The following is a 23,478-nucleotide window of genomic DNA, read 5'->3' as shown; positions in this document are numbered from 1 at the left end:
TTTACCTGAAGAAACCGTATAAGTGTATCTTTCACAGTTTATTTTGAAACAAACCTGTAAAGCTTAAAAAAGAACACCATGTATAATGACCAAACGCACAGGCAATAACGTATTGCTTTTTCACTGTCTCGTGTAACATTCCTGAAGAACGAAAAACAATTTCTTGCGATTTCACATCAAGCTTCAACTAACAGACCATAACGATGCAAAGCGCCAAAATGGCTAAAGTGTGCTTGCTACGAAGCGTAGATTACTTGGTGACTCTTGCCCGAGCAACACAGGCGTCGCTTCGATCTTAAACCCGAAGCAGAGACATCAATAATAATTATAATAAAACATCATTGACCACCCAAAAAGTTTTACACATGAAAATAAAAAAAATAACAATAACAAGAACAATCTTGTAGGTTCTGTATATATCGAGTGCGCATTAATGTGAAATTGATTGCGCCCCGAAATAAGCATTCATTTGCAGAACGTACAAAACAAAGCGGTCTTATCACCCTATCGCCGCTTCCAAAACAGGTGCATACACCAAAGATAATATGTCACTTCGTGGCGTTCTGCTGGGGAACGTTCGTAATAAATGGTAGCGCACGCTCCGAATGTCACTGTGGCATCCTTCGTCAAATATAGAACCCAGCTAGAGGACGTATTGATTTCGTGATGCCAAAACAAGCAAGCTATTGATTCTTTGGTGCACAGAAAATAGGTCTCGTTCAGTTCATTCACTACACGCAATGACTAAGTGTCTTTAGCCCTCTAAAAATATACGAAAGTAGCCATGTTCGGAACCACCAACAACAAAATATCGCTCCTATTTTTATCCACTGCGTAATTAAAGGCGAGTTTGGAGATACACAGGATTGGGCAGTGCTTATTCAGGCTCTCTTCTTTTCAATAATTCAAAGATGTTGCAGCCGGTAATGGTCATAGCTTCGAAATCGCCTATACAGACGTCATAGTGTTTCGTGAGGAATTGCATGTTCATGATTACCTCGAAAGTATTGGTTCTCTGATGGGACAGGAGAGGACAAATACAGAATGAGTCTATATGAGCACTCGTCAGAGATATAGCGAATATTTGCGCTAATAAATTAAGAACACATAACCCCATTTAAATTTTTCTTAAATTTAACTGTTTTAGGGTAAACTTCATTCAAGTTTTAAAATAACGGGTTTGATATTTCACCCGAATTCAAGAGAAACAAAAGGCTATAGAAAATAGTTTGTGAGGTTCTCCAAAAACAACCGAAGCCCATTTTCCAGGATTTCAAAGGCTGTTACCCACAATTCGCAGCTTTTTCGACAATGATTGGCACAATCAAACTTCCGCGATAGGCTTTTTTTAAAAAGAAAATGCACAAAAGAAGTGGTTCGCATCACCTAGAAAAGTATCGTAATCATTAAGCGTCTGTGCGAAAAACGAAGTATAGCTTTTGTACTTTATGTACCTCCGTCTTGACAATTCCCCGGCTTATACAATTGTTTATGTTTGCTATAGAATGGTAGGGCCGCTAAGATTGAGGAAAAATCTTACTTATAAATATAAAGAAAAACAGTAGCACTAAATAGTAATTTTTGTTCATGAGTAATAAAACGGAAGCCGGTAGTGTCAAACCATAACAGAATTTTTTTCGGAATAAGTACGTCAAAAGGATATCCTTGCAACTAGAGCCCTGAACATCCGCGGAGTATTCGCGGATATTCGCAGACGACTGGCGAATGTGCAGAAAATTGATCCAGATTTGGCGGATTGGGGATCGGATGTGGATGCCAGGGGTCGGTGAGTGACACTATAAAATGCATCATCAAATGTTTCGCGGTAGCAAATTACTCTCAGAAAAGGAGGTGCCAATCGGGAATATAGTTGTTCTTTACTCCAAGAAATACCTGTTTCTCAACGAAGATCCTTTAGAGCGTTCTATCTCGCCAAAAATGCCGTGAAAAAGTAAATAATGCAGTGGCATGAATAGTCCCAAGAAGACGTGTTTTTGTGTAGCAGGTAAATAACGGAAAACGTTCTTCGAGCAAGGAAAATCCAAAACGTACAAAGTCACAAGAAAGTAGAAAAAACTTCCTCGACAAAAAAAAAGTAGCGTGTGTGCGTTTTTCTTTTTTTGACAGTTGTCAAGTTCCTACGAATATGTGGTCCGGTGCACACAGTTGTGGGTTCATGCTTAAAATTGTAACCAATAGGATGTGTTGTCATTATTCAATATTGATATTTTCCTAGTGGTGAACACGCCGATTACGAAATACGAGCGTTTCGCAGCGCTGAGTTGCCCGCTTTTTCTCCTTGTTTTACCTGTATAAAATCACAATGTTATTAGTATGTAATTTATTCATTTTCATGTTTAAAACAATACGCGCCTGCTTCAGTTCGAGTGCTACAAAAAGAAACTAGACACAAAAAATGGATAACATTTTTTTTTACTGCACTTTTTGGCTAGCGTGTCGCAGACTCCTATCACAATCATATAAGTGCGATCATCTATCCAGCGACGCGAGGTGTCTCTGAAATGATGATTGCTTATAACTAGGATTCCGTGATTTCGGACTTTTTTTCTCGTGATATTCGGAAAGTTTTTTACGAAGTTTATTTTACGCTGAAAATTCTGGTTATATTGGAGTTCATTAAAAGACAAAAAAAAAAATCAAGTCTGGGTACATATCCTGTTGTCCCGAAGGAACCTTGATAAGCTAAAATGCAAACCATTTTCGTCAGTAATTCGAGATTTGAGTGAAAACTGAAGTGGCATTTCCCCAGGACCACTGACCCTGTGCTCTTAGAAACTTAAAGAAGGACGTCGTTCTTGCCTTTCATCCCTTCGTTGTGACATCGCAATTCGGAATTTTGAGCAAAAATCCGGGTGACGGAAAAGTTGCTGGCCGAGTTTTTTTCGGATTTATCCTAACACACATAACTCTACATATAATATACGTACATATATAGATAAATCCAAAGACAATAAAATAGTTTTCACTGTATTCGGACTTACTTGTGCAAATATAAGTAAACAACTCCTAAAACACCATTCAAAAGCTTTTTTCTTTTTTTTTTCGTTCCCGTTTGATTTTAGGTTGCTATATGAATGCGCGGACTGCGGGTCGATTTCGGTTCCGAATTTCGCTGATGCAGTTCGGATGCGGGTAAAAAGTAGGCGGCCGCAGATGGGATGCTAATGCAACTATTTAAAAACATTGAGGATACGGAGGACACAAAGTCCACTGTTGCCGGTCGGGTGGCCAAACTGGTATCCGAGCAGGGCGTTCATTTGAATTTCTAGCCATGCTCTCTGTGCCTTACGCAATTATTGACGGCGTGTTTTTTTTTCTCTCTCTCTCATTTGTTTGCTTTTGAAGCTGTATGAACCCTTGCAGTGTCTCGCCTTCCCCCTCCAGCGAACTCGACTCAATCATCATCAGAACACGACTCAAATCTATAGCACTCAAGACGTCGCAAGCATGGGATAGTTCGTTTGCGCGATAAGTTAAATTGTATTTTTTTTTCGAACGCTAGTATTTGCTTTAATAAGCGGTGCTCACTTTATGTACTTTATGAACATGAATATGTTATTTACATAGCTCTTAGTCACTACGAAACATTTTGCGCAAGTTAATTTTTACTTTACTAAGAAGAAACTTACGTTTTAAGATAATACCATCCTTCTCAAACGTTTCTTTAATTACTCGAGAAACTAAGCATATACTTGGTTCTAGCAATGAGTGCTTTATTTCAACACCGTCGAAGAGAATTCGTAAAATTATGGCAATACCATGAGCCTTTCCACTTTGTTCTGTTTGTCTACGAACTTGTGAAATACAGATCCAGTAACAAACAACGAGAGCTTGCCGTTTTTCACGTTTGGAAGTCTCAAATTCTGCACACGCTTAAAAATGTTTGTTTCACTCTAAACTCCCTAAATTGTATTTGACAGTGAAGACAAGTTCGGCGAAACCCAACTGGGCAGTAGAGCGGTATATTGAGCGTCAAGCTCCAATGAACTTCGGCAGTACATTTTTCTCTGTTGAATCGAATGACCTACGCTAACATCTTCACTGTGCAAACGCACCGAAGGCGACGATAGAAAGAAAGTAGGACTTAGGCGCTACGAGGACACCCTAGAATATGACTAGACTAGGGATTACCTTGTTCCTAAACCACCTCAAAATTTTAGTTATGTGGAACATGCACCGTACTAAGCGGACGAGGTTGCGAGGGTTACAGTCCGACACCGAGTGTAACCTTGGACAATTGGGCTGCTATTTTCGATAACCAAACCATTTAAGTGCCGCTACAAGCGAACAAATGCGGGATATACAGAATTAATCGCGAACGAACCCCGTCCTTCTCTCTCCTTGTCTTCCAAAGTGTCCCTTCTTAGCGTTGCGCTGTCGAAAGAGATTCCTGCGCGGAGAACAACACGCAGTTCGCGGAGCACACGCTTGTGGCGTGGTGCACGGGGATGATAAACTGCCCAGCCGTTTGTCATCTGTCTGAGATACATCTCGCTGATTACGCCCCGGGGGAACTCCGTCAACGGATGATGATTGCGGGGACACTCGCTCGTCGATTACGTTTACGGCTGCCTGTACTTGGCGCCGTCGGATGGGGATGACGGGGGCGTAAATCATTCCAACGACCATTCAATTACCGGCGGACCTCGACGTGGAAATAGAACATAATGACGGCTAAGCGGATGCCCTCCCGCAAAAGACGCGCCCGAAACCTGCACTGTTGGTGAATTGGGTTGGGCCATGGTTATGGCGTTCTGTTGCACAATGTGTACATTCTATTATTTCCAACTACTTTGTTGTGAGGCAGCATGCATGCATATACAGTCCCGTTATCTGACAATATATGTATAAAAATGCTATGCAGTCGATTTATGAGCTTATTCCGGCTTCCGTAGCCGCCAGCAAAGGTGACTGCCCCTGATGCTACGTGTATGCAGGACATGCTGGCTGATGCTGATGTATTGCGTAGCAATATACGAAACATGTTAGATCTGCATAATTTATTACTTAGCGATAATAACCCATTTATAGTTTTTAGTCAGTCCTGGGACTGACAATGGTGAGATAACATGCTTATTAGTTTTGATATTGCAAATAAATAGATGAAGTGCTCCAGTGCGTCCGATTCTGGACAGGACGTCAAAGTTTTGCCTACGTGAACGTCATGTGAGGAGTATCTGTCACTCTGCAAAAATGTAGTTTGTCGTTGTTCAATAGGTCGCTGCTCCAGAAGCGCGAATTGAAACAACTGCGAACCGCGAAACGAAACACAACACCTCCGTCTGTGTCAGCGCTATGAAAAGGAAGAAAATCAAAAGGCGCCATATGTGTTAGCGTCAAAACTCACTGTGCACCTATGAGAAAAACGCCTAACAGTCCAATAAGAAACGATAGGCGATTGTCTATGCAGCTAATAACAATACTAATATTAAGGAATTTATGGCGCAAAGTGTTACATGGACGAACGTGCGTCAAACTACGCCATGCATCACATTCGATTGATAGGATATGAAACCTGACAGATCTATGTGGTTTTAAAACTGGTGTAAAGGCCAGCCCTAAAATAAAACTGAACACGCGATAAAATAAGATAGGCACTAAACGAAGAGGGTAAAACTGTGTTTGATATCTAAAAACCTAAAGGAAATGATGTAGTCTATTTTATTCAAGACCAAAGCAAACCGGTAGTATGTGTAGGACGGATAAAACATTTCAAAACAAAGGACTTTCTTTATTTTCAATTGTTTTAACAGATACACAAACATTTATTGGACATATTCGCGATTCCAGCGACCTATAGGGGGTGCCACCATCAAATAAACATGGCGGCTGGGAACAGTCGGGTCGGCTCGGCCGGGTCACCTAAACAATTGACGCATTCAATTTAACAGATTTTTTTGTTTAGTGCCCTATTTTATAGGTATTTGAACTGCGACGGTTAAGTGTAGCCGGTGCACATAAACTTGCTGAGCTTAGTTTTGTTTTCCTGGTGCGTTTTGTTCTTTTCTTGACAAACTTTTGTTTCGGAGATTTTGTCCACAACCAGAACTGTGGGCTCCGGAGAGACGTAAATAGACTCTAATCAGTTTTGATCAGCTAAGAAAAGCGCGATGACTACAGAATAGTTCCACCGAGAGTGATCTTCAGCTAACTCGCATGCCTCTATATTGTGACTTATCTGTCCGCGAAACCGAGCTTTTGTCAGTATACGCGTTTAAGAAACCGCTCCAGTCGTCTGCTCTTTCAACAGCACAGGCTGCAGGAAGATTACGAAAATTAAGCAAGCGGCTTCTTGAGCCAAGGAGCATGTTAATCCGCTGGCGCCCCTTACTCGTATTTTAATTCAGGTTTTAGTAGCAATCGAGAAGTCGTTTTGTCGAATATGCGGGTTATGTATTAGATTACGTACTATGTGCCACTAAACCGATATGAGTATATTCTTCGTGTCGAGATATGAGCTTAGTTGACTAGCTATTAGGTGAACTGCTGAATAAAAGTATATTTGACAGACAAAGAGATACTACTTCAACTCAGCCAAATGGTTCTGGCCTTCAGCACGGAGATGATGCGGAAAAACTGAAGAGAGCCTTCAACGGAGATTTACGCAGAGCCCCTCTGCATTGAACTTTACTTCGAATCCTGAAAAAAGAAATTATGTCTGTCTTGTGGCCGGAAAACCTGAGCAATGTAGACGTATATTGCTGCTGACTTCGACGGGGGTGTATTATAAATATTGAAGGCACGATGGATCGTAATGTCGTGACAGCTTCTTACTTTGCGAGACGCGTCTCCCACCTTTTGAAAGCAGACCATTTCCACCGTTAATCATATGCAGCGAGCAAGTTTTCCAGGATGAAGTAATTGCGATATCAACCCAACTCCTTCGGTGTGATCCAGAGGCTTTTTTTTTTTTTGGCGAAAAGCAACCAAGATGAATAGCCAACGAACCGACCGGCGTGGGTGGCTCCATCTTAAAGCTAACCGAACACAACCAAACTCAAGAAAAGCAGCTATCGAACTTTCCCATCCACTTAGTTGCAACTGTGGTGTTCCCTCCAATGAAACACCTCGTCTGTTGTCCTCGGTCTACTGCTCTACATCCTAATAAAGAAACCACTTATATGTTACCAAGTAGTCGTCAGTTTGAATGTGATTCGAGACAGAAAGGAAATCAAAACGCTATTCCGTGATTCCTCCCCTTTCAAGAAATCGAAAGCACGCGACCGTGTGTTGGGGTGTGAACGGGCTTTCGAACACGTGATGGAAGGAAACAATCTACTGAGGCTTCAGCACACTAATGAACACTCAGGCAACCTTCAGAAATATTCGGACCTTCGTCAAATCACATTGTTCGCCACCGCGCCGACAACAGATGTCCGCGAAAGCCGCCAGAGACGCGGAGAAGCGGAATGCGACCTGCTCCGGCTGGTTCCCGGTTTTCCCGCTGGGTGCCGTCCGTTTTGCAGGAGTCGCGAATAGCCTTCAGTCTAGTGCGGGGCCCAAATAAAAATAAATTTCACGGTGCAACACCCAAGCACATAAAACAAGCAAACAAATAATCAAACAAACATTACCTGCCTAATAAAGTGTTGAAAAAGTTAACCATTCTGATGTTAGCCTCAGTCTCAGGCTAATATCAGAATGGTTAATTTACACCAGCTCGCCTGCGCACTCACTACAATATCATTGAAAAAGTTCGCGCAAATCTTATTCGAAATAAAACATAATTTTTTTTTTCATAATAATACTTGGGATTTTCGTTTCACATCGGTGGTTATTGCATTCCAAGTCATTGCGTCGCCATATTCTATAAGTTATATATTTAGGCATGGAGGCAAAGTGAAGTCAGGATTGTTAACAGCCCTCGTTTGCCTCCTCGGAAAGTTAAGCAAACTTGATGAGAATGATTCATTTGATGCTATAATTTGATAAATACTTTGAGCGAGCGTTAATTTCTACAAGGAATATACAGGTAAGACTCGGATTAACTGCTATAAAGGTCTACTTGGCTCAGTGGGTTTTGAGCTTATGATTATTTGGAGCGCCCCCTTTTCAGCCGACAAATAGCCGGATCTAGGTAGGTAGGATGCGTATTGCCCCAAGAATCGATGCAATATTGTCACGAATGACGAGTTGACGGAACAAGGAATAACTGAGGAAACTGAAACGTTTCATGGGGCGAACTTGTGCCCAAAACAAAATAGAGAAAGGCTAACGTCGCAGGCGTCGATGGCGTCGAAACAGCAGGATTGAATGCTGGGGCGAGACTGACTTTGGCTCGCCACGCGAAGCCCCTTATGTACATGGGAGATTTTCTGGAATTATCGGCGGAGAAGGTTCGACGCGTAAAACATTCGGTCCTAGAGTAAACAAAAATTTTTTTTCGAATTCACCAGAACGCGACATTCACAGAAATAACAAAAACACGCGTCGGATCCCAGGCATCGAACTTCGAGGCCTTTACGTAGGAGCCAAGGACGATAACCATTCGGCCACGGACTCGCGTGCTTGCAGACGCTCGTGGCAATATCTTAGATGACTGTGCACAAGTGAAAAATAATGTATTCGTAAATTGAACGAGCCTTCAATAGTATGTAACATCCGTATGCTAGATTTGAACACATGTTTTTAATTTGACTTTCCAATTCATATTCGATCCGAATAGGAATCCTTAATATATGTCGGAAGAAACATGACTCAGTACAATATCATTTAAGCGGATAAAAAAAAAGCGTCGTGGTTTCTATCCTTTTCCTTGATTGAAACACTGTGCACAAAGCTTTTTTACATGAAGGTTAAGTTGATTACTCGTGAACAATGTTAGGACTATGGAAAGCTCCTTGTGTGGTTTACATTGTAGTTCGACTACCGAATTTCCTACAAAAACCAGCGCGGTGTCCTCCGCCTACATTAATACGCCCGAGTATTTTAATAACAGCTTAAAGCTATTGACGGAAGAAAACAACAACAAAAAAAAACATGGGCCCAAGAACAATGCCCTGCGGCATACTAATAACACAGTTTGCGAGGTAGAAATTAATTATTCAATTAATTAATTATCACAGATTATATTCGATCGAAATAATAACCGTTGAACATTTCGGATACTTTTCTACGAAAGCCATAATTTTGTAACTTATTCAGAAGGTTACATGGTTATACAATCAAGCCTTATAAAAAGGGCTTCAACATGCTAATTTATGTTCACTTTTACGAAAAGCGCTACACCTCCTACTTGGTTCCACGAACTGTGCGGAAGCGAAGACAGATACCCGTGTATAAATGTCACTTAGTTGTTTTGCAGTCATGTTTTACTTACGGCTATCAGATCGAAATCAAACTCATGCCATGAAAGATACACAACTAAAACTAAGTTTTTTCTGCTAACTACGCACGTTGCTATGAAGTTTTAAAACAGTATCACCGTTATGTGTTAATCAATTAACTAATAATAATTGTAAGGCATGATGACCGTGAGATCACAATGCTGAGTGCTTGTTACACCAACTATGCAACTCTCATTAAGCGACATTCGCACTTGACATGTAGGACATGCGAGTTTTCAGACTTTCGCATTAAGAGCTTGCCTTGCGCTACCCAGACAATTTTCGAATTTGTTCGCTCATCTCAGCTGACGAGTTTTGCAGAATAGTATCTTGTTCTCAAAACAGTAATATTTAGTTTCGTTAGGTGGTTCGCTATTTTGAAAAACTAGAAGACGGGTATTTATTTAGTCCTCTTTGCCGCGACGCGCATCTTGTTTCGCGCAAAAATATTAGCAAATTTTGCCACTATATTTGGCTTCCCCTTGCCTTTGGATTGCACCCGATGTACTTCATATATTTCCCTCTCGGAAACCTTTGTGCCGAGGGATTGCTATTGCATCGACAACCTTCCTCAAGCCTTCATTAGCAACAACCGTAAGCCGTTTAATACCATTGTTCATATTTCTGCTCAACTGGTTAAGTTCTGCTTATTTTTTTTTCTTTATCGAGCTGTTTAATCCTCTTTGAAATGATGTGAGCTTTGTTGTTTCACGTTGGACATCTCTCGACCTAAACCCTGAAGTTCCATCTTGAATTGTTCAACATCCGTGTTGGACATGTAGTTCCGTATGCAAATAAGCTCGGCATGAATTACCTAGTTCGAACTTGATACCTTTCTGACATTTTTTACATCTGTAGAGCATGTATCGAGTTTAATTATCATTAAAGTTAGAATGTTTACCATTTCCTTGATGCTATTTGGTTGCTTCTCTCCGATAGCTTTGACAAAGTCACTCCGGATAAAGAGGAACACTTCAGAAACGTTTTATCGGGCAACGATATAGCAACCGCACATGAAAACGCTTCCAACTAACTGTTGTGGCAGCAACAGTGGCAGCAGTGCGTGAGTACATATTTTGAAATAATTAGGAACGAAATATGCCACCAACCTGTAAAATTAAGACATTCCTCGTTATGAAGTGTTCGTTCGCTGCCCCGCCGCTGCCAAAGTAACCAAAGCACTGCAGGCACAACCACCCGAATCAAACGATAACAATTTCGAAGATTATGGCCAACTCAAAACAGATCGCGATCCTGGCACAGCCGGTTGGACGTACGATCAAAGATGCAGGGTTCATGAATCTTGAATCCAGAAAACGTGGCTATGGAACGCAGCTTGTCCTCCTTGAAAACGCGCGAACATCATCAGCGGCCGACTGTAAAATGCAGAAAGCCTCGTTATGAAGCGTTCGTTCGCAACCACCGTCGCTGCCTGAGTGACCGAAGCACCGCAGACACGCCGACTCGAATCAAGCAATAACAAGTTTGAAGATTACCGCCAACTCGAACGGATGGCGATCCTGGCGGAGCCGGTTCGACGTACGATAAAAGATGCACGGTCCACAAATCTTAAATCCAGAAAACGCGGCAGTGCAAAGAAGTTTGTCCTCTTCGAAAACGCCCAAAGATCATCATTGGCCGGCTGTAAAATGCAGAAATGCCTCGTTATGAAGCGTCCGTTCGCTGCCGCTGTCAAGGTTGTGTACAGCGTGGCGGATCTTCCCCACAGGGGTGGTATTTTGGGTGGTACAGGAATGGCCTAGCAAAGACGACATAAGACCTCCTGGAACCGATTCTTTAAAGAGGCACTCACCCACAGTCCAATAATAGGATTGTGAATTTTATGCCGTTACTCATTTTTATGAAAGCATTACTAGACATAAAGTGACCATACCGGTCAAAGAAAAGAAAACAAAAAATAACACGCTTCTTGGTGTTCTCGGCGCACGCTTTCACCAAGAATAACACGCTGGTACATGAAGCTAGCTATATTCGACTTAGATCCAGCAAGGCCATCGTGATGAAGATGCTGACTTTGAGAAGACAACTACCCTTCAGTAGATGAGAATCACACGCGTTCTTCCGGAGATGTATTTATGCATGCATGCATGACCACTCCGCAGCAGGCACCCCAGCACGGGAACAATAAATCGAACGATACCCGGTGCAGTCCCAACGCCACAGAGCTGTCAAACAAATTACTTTGTACAGTCATGCAAATACTAAATAGCTCCACGCGAGCAGGCGTTTTTTTCCGAGGAGCGATTGTCTGGTGACTTACGTTTGAACTAGAGTTGACGTCAGGTCTCTTCCATATAAAGCAGATAGGGGGAGAGAATCAACCCAAACCGCCATTATCATCTGGTGTTTAGAGTCTTCTCCCCCTTTCAATGAGACCACGGTGAAACAGGCGCAGATGATAACAGCAGTTCGCGTTGATGGGCTCCTCCTATATGCTCGACATGGACGAATCCTGAAATCAGCGCTAGTTCGAGCGTAAGCCGCGAGTCAAGCGCTCCTTAGAAAAAACCGCTCACTCACGAGGAGAAATTTAGCATCTGCATGTCTCTACAAATAAAAAAAAACCTGGCAGCAACCTTTGTTGCCAAAGTCATATAATGCATAAAGTTCGGTATTTAACGTACGATCATTTAAAATTGTTTAGAAGACAGTAAACCATTTTTTTAGGGGGGGGGGGGGGACCTAACCTGTATTTTTTCCCATTCCCCTTTACATTGAGCGGGGAAAGAAAATTTCTGTACAGGTCTCGTGACGTCAGATCATGCGACAAATTTCCTACTAAATTTGGAACGTAAAGTGATTTAGTTTAAATTTGACGAGACAGCAATTTCCGTGCTGAACATAGCGGGGAACATGAATTAGTATAAATTTAAAAGGAAGCATTAGACAGGAGTCTGTCTGGCTGGGGAAATACTTATTAAAATATGACGATCATCCAATCACTAAATCAGAGGCCCAACGTTTCGAAACCGGTTCGGCTTCTTCTTCAGGGGCGACTATGGAGGATGGAGCCGCAATCTTCTTTTTCCCCTATGACGGGGGCGAATCTGCAAGATCTTATCTTCTTCCTCTTCGATCGTTTTTTGAAGACACAGGGTGGAGCCCGTTCACATACACAGCCAAATAACTTAAAGGGGCGATGCAACAATTTTTGTACTTTGCGCAAATACCGCTTAGGACAGATCCCTGACGTTAATGACCTATGAAACACGCGGTCGTTTTTCACTTCACGCAATAGAAGTCCCAGAAAAAAATTATAGAAAAACGAGCAGCGTTCACCCCCTCAACTCGCAGCCAGAACTAGCGGCCACGCGATCTGGAGCCGACTGAATGCCGCCAATGTTGATCATAGCCACGCGCTGGGGTTGGCAAAGCACAGGATACGCGCTGAGTTCCAGACATTGTTATGGCTCGGCTATTGTCGTCGTTGCAGCGATTGGACGCGGGCGACTACCCGCATGCTTCTCGAGCTAGTAATTATCACGAGCCCAAATCGAGTGCCCACGCAGGGCTCTGGTCCAATCTATGAACCGCATTCAAATATCGTCACTTGGGTGTACTGCGATCCCCACGTTACGTCATCAAATTTTGCAAAGGAGAGATTGAATGGAAATGATCGCTTTTGTCCTTGAAATTACACCGCAACAAAGGAGTTTCTTGGCCAGTGCGTTGCGTGCGAGTATCCTTGAGTCCCACTAGTGCCAGTAAGCTCGTGTATAGTGAAAAACATTCCAACTGAATATCGTTACACAGCTCCTTTAATAGGTCTCTTGGCGCACTGCCACCTGTGTATAAGAAACGATCAAAGAGGAAGAAGATGGGGTCGTGCACATTTGCCCCCGTCATAGAGGAAAAAGAAGGTTCCGGCTCCTTTCCTCCATAGTCGCCCCTGAAGAAGAAGCCGAACCGGTTTCGAAACATTGGGCCCCTGATTTAGCAATTGATTGGTTGTCATATTTTAATAATTTGTATATATGCCACGTGACGTCAGGTCACGATATTTTTTCCCCGCTAAATTTAGGGGGGATCCCAAATCGGTGTATAAGGCACGCGATGTCAGGTCCTGTGATATCAATTTCTCTGGTAAATTTAGCATGGATGCTGAATTCGTGTATAGGTCGCGGTAGAGCACTGCATGGGCGTACTTTTTGAGGCCCGGCCTGGCGCGAGCCCACTGATTCTTAGTTTTACCCGACCCGGACCCGGCATGATGGGATGCATGCCAGGCCTGGTGAAAGGCCAATTGGGGTGCCTTATCTATCAAATTCGAAGCTGATGAGGAAGCTGTTAGCGCATATGATTCATTTGGCCTGATTTGATATGAAAGATTCTCTTAAGACGGTATATGTGTTGGCATAAAAATTTGAATGTCAACATGCAGATTTTAATATCACTCGTTCAAAAGGGGAAGGAAAGTTTCGAGACATTGTAGAATATATATATACAAGTCACAAATTCTACGCAGTCCACCTAGTATGAACTGAAGTCACGATTACTTAAAAATTTTCAATATTATCGTGTTCTCATGTATGAACAAGAGATTGTACAGGGACTCTTGCTTCAGGCAGGTGTTATGTACATTCTTGACATATCCAGCTGCGCTGAAACTTCTTTCACTACTGGCGCGTCTGGCTGGGATGCATAACACTTTTTATCCCAATTACCGCAAGTTGCATGAACATGCATTGGTGAGAGTTGCACCATGACATCGAGTCATTAATTACACCTTCACAGCTAGTTGTACTCACCTCAGCTGTTTTTCTACATCGTCATTTCGTTCTGGCAGAACTTCTACCCCGCACCATTTTTGAAACTCGTCGACACTCCTGTGCTTGGCTGGAGCCGATCCCTCGTCTCGGACATCTGTGTCTTCGTTTATCGATGGTAGCTTCAGTGCCCGACTTGCCAGCCTCTCTCTAACTATGCCGTAAACCGATTTCCGCTCACTTTAGGAAGCATTTGAAGCTTTCGAAACTGTGGGCACAATGATGTTGCTACCTTGAAAAATCTTCGAGCTGTAACTCGCATTAGCTTTCTGGAGCTCGACAGCTTTCTTTACTTTTGAAATTGTTTAGTGGTGTCGTAGCGAGTTTACGCATCGGCTTTTTTGTTTCTTCCAAATCTAAACAATCCTTGGGTTAGCATTTCTCTTATCTTTTTAGAAAGTGCGCTACACAATTGCCGGAGCCCGCCACGGGCCCAGAAACATTCCGTGTTACCCGGCCCGGGCCCGGTCCGGGCCCGGAAACATTACGTGCTAACCGGCTCAGGCCCGGCCCCGTGCAAAGATGTAGGACACGTGATAAATTTTCCCGCCAAATTAAGCTTTGAAATCTAATATAAGCATATATCATGTGACGATCAGGTCACGTGACATCAATTTACGTCGCATGACCTAGAGGCCAATCTAGTTTACCCGCTTATGTCCGGCATTCATGCGGAAATTTTCGTATTTGTGTATCCTGCAGCCCTTCTGCTCTGTGGGATAAGAAAAAATAATTGAATCGTTTAAAAACAAAATGTTTATACCACGAAAAAACCCAGTTGTTCCCGCTTCTTGGGAAGGTTCAACCGATAACGACAGCCAGTGCAGTTTCGAACACACTCATCCGGCTGTGACTGGAATAGATCAAAGACATTGTGACCATTCTCGTTGACCGACTGACTGACCTCGCTTTGTCATACTTTCCTTTATGGTTAATTATTCCACTAATTTCAGACTGGCAACATGCTTGATTCTAAGTTAGGATACGCGCCTGATAACGTTTCAGGAAATGGGAATTGAATAGACTGTTACCCAAGCCCGGCTCCTCCAATCTCTCAGATATTGGAATTTGTGGGTGCCTCTCGAGGGTGGATCGAGAGTTACTTTCAAGGCAGATGCATCTACATTTCTACATCTGGAGGTAATACCGAACCAGTCACAATCAGTAGAGGAGTTCCCCAAAGAGGAGTTCCCCAACGAGGAGTCCTAAGCCCTAGAGTCTTTAACATCACACTCATAGGCCTTTCAAGATTGCTTTCAAAAACTGTGAATATCTCGCTTTATGCTGATGACATTTGTATATGGACATCGTCAGTTTCACTAAGCTACGTTTCCACCAGACTCAACAAGGGTACCGAGTTAATCACGAAATAGCTAGTAAAATGATTCCCAACTATTTCTCTAGAAAAATCAGCAGTATTGGCTTTTACAAAGAGCAAAGTCCAGAAATATTCTATATGTGTACAAGGGGTTACTATTCCTTATGTAAAACAGCATATTTTCCTGGGAATGACACTCAAACGATCTTTAACGTGGACGCCGCACATCAGACAGCTGAAAAAAAAAAGTTATATGTCTTCGTAGATATCGTCGAATATATCTCTAGCTCTAAATGGGGCACTTCAGCATCATCTTTGCTAACATCTCTATAATGCCCTCTTCGTTGGCCTATTGCGCTATAGCATGCCTGTAGTACATGGGATCTCACGTTCAAATATGGTCGACCTTGAGCGCGTGCAAGCACAAGCTTTGTGAGTTTGTCTTGGATTGCGCAGCAAAATCTCGAATGTTGGTACTATAGCAGAAGCTGAGCTTTATCTGCAGTGGTAATAGGAACTCAAGAGACCATTCGTGTTCACCTGCGACACTTAACAAGGCACAAGGCACACCACCTTTCTAAATTGGAAGCACACGACCATCCGCAGGATATTCACAGGTTTTTAACTTACTCGATCAATATACGCCAAAGAACTTTGATCCTCTCGGAATCAGCTTGTCCCCGCCATGGCTCAATTCTAGGATACCAACCGTTTTGTATAATTGAGGAATTAAAAAAAAAAAATATCTAACACGCCATCCCATATCCTAAAACAATTGACCCTAGCCTGCATTAAGGATCATCACTCTTCGGGTACGTATATTTGCACAGATGGTTCGTGCATGCCAAACTCATCATCCTTTGGACTGTGGATTCCAGACATCGATTACGAGATGCACGGTTCGATCAGTCATGCAACGTCAGCAACGGCTGCTGAGCTGGCGTTAACTCGACAGGCCATGAAGCACATTACAACTTTTAGGTTACAAAGATTAAAAACATGGACTATATTTACCGATTCAAAAGACAGTCACTATACATCAAAAGGCAATTATTCAGGAACATAGCGTAATTCTCCAATGGCTGAGTAGAAGTTTCTTTTTTAGTTCTTCGTGCTTCTCCGATGATGATGGTCCTCGGCGTCTTCTGTTGGTGCCGCCAAGTCCAGGAGCCGTTAGATGGTTGACGTTTTCCAAGGTGTTTATTAGTCCGAATAATTACTGACTCGGTACGTTCGTTACAAAAAGTCAGGGACCCGGCATCATTGCTGCGCGCCTCCAAGTCTGCGTGCGCGCCCAGCTCATAAGCCGAAAATCGTCCTTCTCTCGCCCGACACGGGCCTTTGTAGGAAAGGTCCTTCTCTCCCTCTGGCCAGGTCCGACCAATAATTTTAAAACAGAAGAAGATCACGTGGTATACACCTGTCCCATAAACGTCCGACAGTAAATATAATTCCCCGTCAGTTCTCCAACCGCCAGAACCGAATTCCTTGTCCAATCGGCCCGTCCATTGTTCGTCGCCTCGCTGGCGCCTGATCGCCGACTGCCCGGATCGTGGAACACAGGCGCTCCGAACACTCGGGCCGAAGGCGTCGGGAGCAAAAACAAATAATAAAAGAACACAAACCCGCCGGCGCGGCAGCCACATCATATACGCTACGCGCTCCGAACACTCGAGCAGAATGCGTCAGGAGCAAAAACAAATAATAAAAGAACATGCTCTTGCATGCCGATGCTCTTGCAAGAAACACATAGCCCCATTTGAAAAACCTCGTGATATGATTTTCAAGGGCTGACGGAGCGCGCTTAGTCAGAAATGTCGGCCGAGAAATTACAACATCACTCTGGGGAAATACAGGATATAATTATAGGTACCTTCATGATATATAGGGTGGTTGAAGTCACCAGGCTCGATCTAAAATGGACCGTAAAAATCGGCGCCTCCATGTGGCCATCTAAATTTTTCGTCAAAGGTGTAATTCACAGGTCTGTTTCTTCTTGTAAAATTACAAAGCGTAGCTCTGTTTCTTTAAAAAACAAGGCCCAGAAACTTGCCACGGTCTACGGTGGGCAGCAACGCAGACGACGGGGTCCAGTAGCGGGGTCTGCTGAAAGTTCGTATTGATAGATGGCGCTGCCTCCATATCAGCGACGGCTCGCGACCACCGTGGTTTATTAAAATGATCATAACCTTTTTGAAATGTACCTTCGGTTAAAAAATAAATGCGAACAATAAATGCAAAGCTTAAAGTAAAAAAAATAAAACAAAAAAAAAACGCGTCTGCATAACGGCGGCGCTTTTGCTGCTAGCGGATTTCGTCTGCGTGTCGTCTGCTATCTTTCGCTGGTCAGCTGCACCTTCCGACGCTGCTCCTGACGCCATCTATCAATACAAACGCCAAACACACTCCGCTACTGGACTTGGTCGTCTGGTTCGCCCCTCGCCGTAGACCCTGACAAGTTTCTTGCCCCTATTTTTCACTAAAAGAGAACTACGCTTTGTAATTTTACAAGAAAAAGCCGACCTGTGAAATACACCTTTGACGAAAAGTTTAGATGGCTACGTGCAGGCGTCGATTTTTACGGTTCATTTTAGATCGAGCCTGGTGACTTGAACCACCCTATAGATTATCTACTGAATTTTCGCGTACCTCGTAGTCTGCTACGATCAACTGAAACAGTTTTACATCGATTGCACTTGAACGTGACTTTAACAGGGCCACGCCTCCATCTAATTGGCAAGGCAGCCTCTCCCTTGTGCCTAGCCTGTCAAGAGCCAGAAAGCGTCTACCATCTTTCCCAAGTCTCTACAGCCTATATGCACGAGCGTGAAACATTCTTGCGTTCTACACGAAAACTCGAAGCGTCCGTGTTGACCATCAACGACATTCTTGGCCTATGAAAAAAACTCTCGAAGACTGTTAGAGAGCAACAAATTCGTTGTTAATTTTTCTTGAAGACACAGGCCTGCTACTCAAGATGTGACACAACTGGACCAAGGCACCATTTCCTGTGCAACCCGGACGGCATGTTAACTGGCGTGTGTTTATATGTGTGTAAATGTGAGTTTATTTATTGATAAGATGTGAACATCCAATGTTTTTTTAATGTTGTGTTTTTTATTAACGTTTCTTTTATTTCGTTTTTTTTTCACGAAGTAGCCGACTAGCAAAATTTGCGGTGTCAACATCTTCGTGTTTTATTTTTTTCCTTCATCACTAAAAAAAAATGTAATAAAATAATAATACCTTCGATTGAAACACAAATTTCCAGAAGTCGGTGTTTTTCGGGTTTAGCTGGTTCTATTTTTGGCACCAACGAATATTTATGAGTATTTTCCGGGTAAAACCGAAAAGTTTACGGTCAACTTATCAGGTATACAAGTTTGTGGACCAAATTCGTGAGGGCCGGTAAACGGACTACATTATTATGGGTGGAATCCAACATATACTACCAAAAGATGAGCTCATACGAGAAGCAGTTCACACACAACCTCTAACAAACTATACTATTCTTCAGTTAACTAAGGCTCTAAATGTGAAATTCTGAGTTTTAGTACAGAGGCAGACAACTAAAAGCGAAGGCGAAAACACATGCACAAAAGCTAGTCGAAAGCCAAACAAAATTTCGTGCTCAAAAATAGTTCCTCCTCATTTTTTAAGAAATTAACCTTCTCTGCGTTCATTTTCGCAAAATTCTACAAAGACCGCAAATATATTTTAAACAAAACTCATTTGCGGTATATGAGAAATACCGTAGTTTTTTGTTTTTGTTTTTTTAATAGGATTGAACAATGTCCACGTGTTCTGAAGTTTCTGCGAACTCCGAATGGTTTACTGCACATGCTTCCCAGCTTTTAACTGCTGAACTATTTAGCTGATAAAATAAAACAAAACTTCCAAAAAATGAAAGCTCGGAAAAGCAGATCTAATGCCACTTTTCTAAGAAGAATTAGCCACGCGTGAAATTTTATTTTATATCAACCACATATCTACGCTTACATATACGCCTCGCAAGTGGGCTCATTTTCGTCTTCTGCGCATGAGAAAGGAAGTAGCGGTGACGTCAAAACGCCGAGCCCTGATTGGCTGATCGCGACCCCCTATCTCAGCGTCGTCTGCTCCTTTGCAACGTCGTCTGCTCGCAACGTCGTCTGCGTCTGTCTTACCTTTCCTGGGACTTTCGGAAGTGCAAGTCTTTACGAGCGAGCTCGACTTCGGATTTCAGAGAGGGCAGACGAAATCACTCGAGCGGTACGTTGTTTTTGACTGACAACTAGCAGACGCGTATCAAGGAGGGAAGTCAAAGCAGTCACTGGCGAGGTGTCCTGAGGCGCCGAGGTTTGTTTGCTAAGAACCGAGAGGTGAGCGTGTTAGTGTCCGCAAGTTCCCTCCCAAATACTTTTCCCCTCCTTTCGTGTGCAGCGAGACCCCTCATTCTTTAACGTCGTCTGCTATACGTCTGCAAGTCAAAGCGATGGCTGCTTTACCTTTCCTGCGTCTGTCGGAGATTCACCGCTTTTTCACCGGCGAGAGTCACCGTTGCCTCGGGAAACAAGGAGATAACGAGAGGAAGAAATTGACCTCTTAATCTAAAAGTGAGGTGAGCGATCGAAATATAATACGGGAAGGGTTCACAAGGATCGCGCGGGCATATTCCATTCAGCACGCCAGCCGGTCGTGGGCAGACGGCCGCCGAGAAGCGGAGTGCCTGCTAGGCCTAACTGCCGAAGCTCGCCTGGTCGCGTTCGGTGGAATCGTGGCCGTTGGAGCTTTTCCCAGGTGTTTGTGGATCCAGCGTTCTTGTTCGTCGTGGTCTGTTTCAAGTACTTTTTACTTTTTTCTTGCTGCTTGAAGTCGGGACGCCTAAGAAGCTCACGTAGAAAAATAAACGACCGAGGGTCGTCGCGACCGCGACGCTGTCGGACATGCTGATTTGATCGTAAGAAGTGTGTAATACAGCTTCGGAGCTGTCATAGGATTTCGTCGTAACCTGCGCAAAACTTACGAAAATTTCGTTTCGTGAATACGAATTTGTTCTTAAGTTTTGTCTTACGCACATTTTTGGTGTAAGATCGTTTCTTGAATCTGACCTCTGCGCTTCCGAAAGTCGCAGGAAAGTTAAGACAGACGCAGACGACGTTGCGAGCAGACGACGTTGCAAACGAGCAGACGACGCTCAGATATGGGGTCGCAATCAGCCAATCAGTGCTCGGCGTTCTGACGTCACCACTACCCCCTGCGCAAGAAGCAGACGAACTTGCCCTCCGCATAGCTTTTAACATAAACCAGGTTTCCGACATACGTATAGTAAAAGTCTATTTTGTGTTTTTTTATGGTTCATAAAGCATATCGAAAATGAAATCAACAGAGCATGCAAACGAACTATCGGGGAATTGTCCATATATATATATAGTTCGAGGTTGCTGAAAGAGAAGGCACTTCTACACCAGATCAATAACTGTCCTTTTTCGCCCATGCCCGATCTCTTCAGTTTAAAAACCTGAGACTAGAAACCGACATTATCAGCAGAAAAAAAAATACTAACGTGCGCATATGTCTACGAGCACTTTCTGCCCGTGTCCTTCATGTGCAGCCTAGTCACCGTGAACAATCACGCACATAAACAATGAGCGAAGGTATAAGGCATTGATCGTACAAACGTTCGGGCTCATATGGGTCGCAGAAACATCATTTTCGAAATGAACACTTTCCATTAAGTTAGAAATGCACTCCATGCCAGAAAGAACCCTCGAGATCGATTGTTTTAATGATACCCAACCTTTACATTATTTCAGAAACCCGGAAGACTGTTGGATCGCTTCCGTTTTCTCACAACTATATACTTGCGTGCATTTCGAAGCTAGGGCATCGACAACCAGCGGCCAACCAATGAGATAATATACTACTACCTTCTTGGTTCCGCTAAAAATGCTAAAAAAATGATAGATTTTTCTTTCCACTGTTAGAGAATAACATCATGCCGTTTTCCTTCTCATGCGCTCGCAAATACGAAATAAATGATAGAACAATGAGACCGCGTGACCTGGTGCCGGTTCTAGAAGCATCAATCACAAACTTGGTGCCAAAGTTTACAAAGGACGCCGATTGGACCCTCGTGATGATGACCACGCAAATCTATAGCCCAAGTCCAAACAACACTCTCCGCGAACTTCCGGCTTTCAATTTTTTGTTTGACGAGTCTCGAGCCCCTTGGGTGGCTAATGCGGAGGGCACCTGTTCTGCCCCAGACATTACTTGAGCCCAGCGCAAGTTCTGTCACTGCAGCGAATATGAACGAGCTCAAACGTACGTGTCCTTAAGGTCAAACAGAAGTCAAGCACCATGAAGAGTTCGCTTTCAATCCATGAGCCACGCACACCTGGATTACAACCAGGCATGATTTCTATATTCTGCTTCCCTTCCAAGTCTATGTTTGTCGAACTACGTCACTATAGGGGAGCACAACACTATCAAGTCAGTATCATTCTTGACCTCGAAATGTCATTTTAATTTTACATCGGAAATGAGCGCGATACAAGCTGGTACATCGGCTAAAAGGGTACAGTTTTGTTAGGCATCATCGAAAGAGACTACATTTATATTTTAATTCGAATTGAATCGGCATGGCACAATAGATATTGCCGTCCGCACGGCCGAGCAAGCCACGCTCGGTCACGGGCTTGTAGAATATTCGTGTTTATTAATACTCGGGACTAACACTTATCATTTCGTCCTACTTTCTTGTTCTCGACCGTACACGTTTATTGTGACTCCGAACTCTCGACGGTCGAACCATCTGGGCCTAATTTTCGAGATAACGTCACATACTAGATACGGAGCTTCGCGGGCCCTTGTCGAGGAAATCTCGCTCTTGCTTGTCGAACCTTCGAGGCCAAATTTTTCAGATGATGACGCACCCTAGACGAGGAGCAGCGCGGGACGATGTCCCAGTCAGTCTCGCTCTCGCTTGCTGTTACGCCGCCAAATTGCCGCCTGCTTTTCTGCTGTCTCGACGCTCGATCTTTATTTTGTTTTCTGGCACAAGTTCGACGATTAAATTTTTAAATCTTTATTTTCAGTTTGCATTTATTGAGCCGTTTTCCATCCGTGACAATATAGTCAATCCAGGACACGGTGGTTAAATATTAAAAAAAAAGGGAAACTTCCCAGGTAGCACGCCAGAGGAATGCCCAACTTGGGCAAAGGTCTGGCAAACATAAGGGCCCAACTTTGGCGCAGTAAGGTTTATGCACCATGGCACTCATCAGTGCCGAAGTACGGTGCCTAACTATAACCTTAGTTGGGCGATCCTAGGGCATGCCACAGTTTGGCACTTCTCTGGTACGCCAGACGAGTGCCAAAGTTGGTGCCATACTTGAGCCATAACTGCCATAGTAAATCCTAATCTGGGAATTCGGGGCATGTCAAGGTTTGGCGTTTCTCTGGTCCGCCAGAGGAGCGCCAACGTTGGTGCCATACTTCAGCCATAACTGCCAGAGCAACGCCTGATTTCGGTATTTGGGACGTGCCAAAGTTTGTGTTTTCTCTGGTCCGCCACAGGAGTGCCAAAGTAGTGCCATACTTCAGCCATAACTGCCAGAGCAACGCCTGATTTCGGTATTTGGGACGTGCCAAAGATTGGCTTTTCTCTGGCCCGCCACAGGAGTGCCAAAGTAGTGCCATACTTGAGCCATAACTGCCGCAGTAAATCTTAATTTGGTGATTCGGGGCATGCCGAAGTGTGGCTCTTCTCTGGCTACCCACTGAAGTGCCAAATAAGTGCCAAAAGTGGCAAAGAAAGCCAAGAGGCCTGCCCAAGTTTGGAATATTTCCGGTGTATCACAGAAGTGCTCTTTCACGTGCCCCAGACGAGAATTAAATTAAATAAGCGTTGGAAACATGATGGTCAGATGCCATCACCTCCGTTCCCAAGCAGCACGGCAATACTTTGCAGTATCGTGACAGTACCGGCCGAAACTTGATTCCAATATCACTCAAACGTCCAGTTTTGAACTACCCTTTGATA

At 43.5% G+C, this 23,478-nt stretch overlaps 1 protein-coding gene across 2 annotated transcripts in view; it reads right to left on the bottom strand.

Moving 5' to 3' along the window:
* LOC8027491 (beta-1,3-galactosyltransferase 1) overlaps window positions 1-23,478 on the bottom strand; it is a 101,073-nt gene that overhangs the window by 37,870 nt on the left and 39,725 nt on the right. Inside the window, exon 1 of one of the 2 annotated variants that reach the window (XM_040219875.3) lies at window positions 10,457-10,786. The exons of the other annotated variant lie outside the window; for it this stretch is intronic. The gene's annotated coding sequence lies outside the window, so the exon portion shown is untranslated. Of the gene's footprint in view, window positions 1-10,456; window positions 10,787-23,478 lie in introns of those variants that run through there. 2 annotated transcript variants of the gene reach the window in all.

Source organism: Ixodes scapularis, unplaced genomic scaffold (assembly GCF_016920785.2).
Source record: "Ixodes scapularis isolate PalLabHiFi unplaced genomic scaffold, ASM1692078v2 PGA_scaffold0__279_contigs__length_252992795, whole genome shotgun sequence".
Taxonomy (NCBI): domain Eukaryota; kingdom Metazoa; phylum Arthropoda; class Arachnida; order Ixodida; family Ixodidae; genus Ixodes; species Ixodes scapularis.
Note: the sequence above shows the minus strand (reverse complement) of the source record. Positions and strands in the feature narration are given on the sequence as shown.